The sequence below is a fragment of the Branchiostoma belcheri genome, unplaced genomic scaffold (assembly GCF_001625305.1).
Source record: "Branchiostoma belcheri isolate BF01 breed outbred unplaced genomic scaffold, Haploidv18h27 scaffold2, whole genome shotgun sequence".
Taxonomy (NCBI): Eukaryota; Metazoa; Chordata; class Leptocardii; order Amphioxiformes; family Branchiostomatidae; genus Branchiostoma; species Branchiostoma belcheri.
Window position 1 is genome coordinate 6129804 of NW_017803490.1, and position 3197 is coordinate 6133000.

The 3197-nt window shown below is 38.1% G+C and overlaps 1 pseudogene; it reads right to left on the reverse strand.

Moving 5' to 3' along the window:
• The window catches only part of LOC109468448, a 36948-nt pseudogene that overhangs the window by 19148 nt on the left and 14603 nt on the right, over window positions 1–3197 (reverse strand).

Here is a 3197-nt window from a genome sequence, read left to right on the forward strand (position 1 = left end):
ATATATATGAGCAAAGCCACGGAACAGTCAACATGATGTACACAGTCACGTTAAAACTATATATATTAGACGTGTATCAGTCAATACTAGGATCTACTACTTAACGTAATACATGCACTTTAGTTGACATACAAGAGTAACTAACACATAGGGACCAGTAAGGTATGCTGCACATAGTGGGTACATGTGAATTCGTCTTGTTGTTCATACACTCATAGTGGGTTGTGTAACTTTTTAAATTTTGTTTTGAAACAGTCTACCTTACAGTTTACTTCACAATTACTGTTAAAAGTTACAACAAGCTTCTACGCCATTTTGACAACCTATAACGTATAATATTAGTTTACCCTTTGGGGATTTGAATACATAAGTTGTGCTATTAGCTACAATGAGCTACAGTAATACTTACTTTTAAGCTGCTCAGCCTGCTGTACTGTTAAGGAATCTCCCATCTCCAACAGCAGAACGAAAACCAACAACATCAGTGTTGTTCGGATACGAAACCTGCCTCCCATTCTTGATTCACTGCGGTACTTAACGTTCCGTTTCACAAGAAAAAGCCTGTTTACTGATTGAAACGAGTCTGCATCGACTGCTTAAGGGAATACGTTCTCTTTTATGGTCAAACGTGGCTTAGCACAAACCACAATTCTGCTTTTTAAATTTGTCGGTCTGGCCTCCGATTTGCGTTGGGCCAACTGCAGAGAAACTAGCTCCTTTAATACATTGAGAACAGTAAACAATCTGAGTGCGTGTTGTTCACTCTCCTTAGCTTTAATCTGTTAGACTGGTGTAAATTCAGTTACGCTGTCAGTTTGACGCCTTTTACCCTAAATCAAGTTACAAGCTGAAAATGACATTTTGGAAAACGTCATGAGTGAGAATATTAAATTGTAGAAACCTTTTGACCATCAACCAAAGAGGGTTAGGGTATTTAGTTACAGTAACCTGTTTATTTTTGTATTGCTAACAAAATTGTAGGTACGTTTTCTACAAAAGGCTCCTCTAGAATTATCTGTCGGAAATAAATGTGGAAAGACTGGTTAACAGGATCGGACGTACATGTCAAATAAGCTCGGTCACACTGACTTAATTTTATGGATGAAATCCTTTGAAGACCCCCAACCTAGTGCGCGCGGGTAAATTTAAAAAAAATTCCGGCCAAAAAAAAATGCTGATAAACCACATGTACAGGAATACACAGCAAAATATGGTCAAATATTACTCCCATGACAATTTCTGTCCATTTCACTTCAAGAAAGAGAACTTAACATTTTTTTAATGATGATGATAAATCATACAGTACATACATAACTCGGATACATTTTGTAAACAAAACCATAAACCCTACAGCCGAAAAGACTGGGAAGCAAAAGAGTTGTCACCTTCAAAACAAACAAACGTCAAATAATCTCTGGTAAAGAGGTATACCCCTCTTGGATAATTCCTTTTTTTGTCTGAACATAAATATGAAACTTTATTGACACAATAAAAGTACAGCGACTTTCGTAAACATACAGACAGAATCGTGGGTACAACAAAATAGACCTACATACAAGACCTAGGTATCAATCAATGCAAAAGTTGTGTAGAAATAGACGTTACAATAAGTCCATAATGAAATCATCACTAAGTGAAATTAACACAGCAAGACCAGGTGGAAAGAAGACCTCCTTCAAAGACCTAGGTGCACCATGTTGCCCGGCCACCTAAACAACAACATAAATGACGATTAATGATCAATTTACTATCATGATTCAATTATATAACCTATTCAAGGAATGAGCCAAAGAGTCTAAATGTACTAATTTAAAAATTATGTTATTCCAAACTGTGACACAAGCAAGAACAACGCGATGGTCATTCTGTAAGACTAGGACAATGCAGAGAGTACCAGTAGGTTAGTATTCTGTCGTTTACGTCAGTGGAAGTTTTTTTTCAAGTCTGACAAGTCTCCAGTGTCACTGACAAAGGCAGTGGAGGCTACCTGAAACGTCTGACTGTTTCCGAAATCATATCCAGGCGTTTTTTGGCGTATTCTGTCGTTTATTTACGTTGAACTTTGCATATCAATAGACAGGGAGGAAATTGCAGCAGACAAACATGTTACAAACTGTGATACCTTAGTTAGAATAGACCTGAACCTCGCACAGGGTCAGGGTTCGGTAGGTTCCGGGCAGACGAACGCCGACGTACCGCCCCGACATCCCCTGACAGGAGACGGAAATAGACGGCTGGTTCAAGGCGATTTGATGGTCACCTCCACACTTAGGGTTCATGGTTACCTGAAACCAGATATAGAAGGTCAATATGTAATCCTCGTATAGATCAGATGGACAGAGACATTTCTCCGTCAATCAGTCATACACACACACACACACACACACACACACACACACACACACACACACACACACATATATATTATGTATAGATGTAGAAGTCACTCTTGTTCTATCAGCTTTATATCACCTAGTTAGCATTAGTATTATCTAATGTCTTGGGGAGGTGGGACTTCGGCGCACTATTATGTTAACGTTCTGTGTTTATATGTTAATTGTACTTCAAGTACAGCTCCGCACGGTCCTGTTTTGTTATGTGTTAAATTGATAATAATAATTGTTATGTGTTAAATTGATAATAAATTGTTATGTGTTAAATTGATAATAAATTGTTATGTGTTAAATAGATAATAGAAAAAAAGGTGACCTGGTCAGAATTCCCAATGTGGATGTTGAAGGGGTTGAGTCGTTCTGGACCATAGTCCTGGCGGTTGAAGATGACCACCCTGTTGACAACATTGAAACATATAAATTTTTAATTTAGTTAGAGCTAATATAGATGTACACATTGCAAGCTACAACGATGCACACTCCTACTCTTCTGTGTTTAACTAAGTGCTTTAAGTTACTAAAAGTGAAGAAAGGGTTTCCAGACTACCTCTGGGGCACTGGGAAATTGATATTCTACGTACAACTACAGTAATTCCTGCATTGAGAGTTTATGAGAATGGTACAGTCATTCTTTGGCGTAATTTTTCAGCTTGGAAAGTGGAGGGTTATGCTTAGTAAAACGCAGGAATTTAGACTGATACACACGACTCAATGTTTCAAGCACAGAAGCTTTCAGATATGACATCTGCCATGATTCTTGACCAGGAGGATAAAAGCTTAGCAAAGATCACGTGACAGGACGAC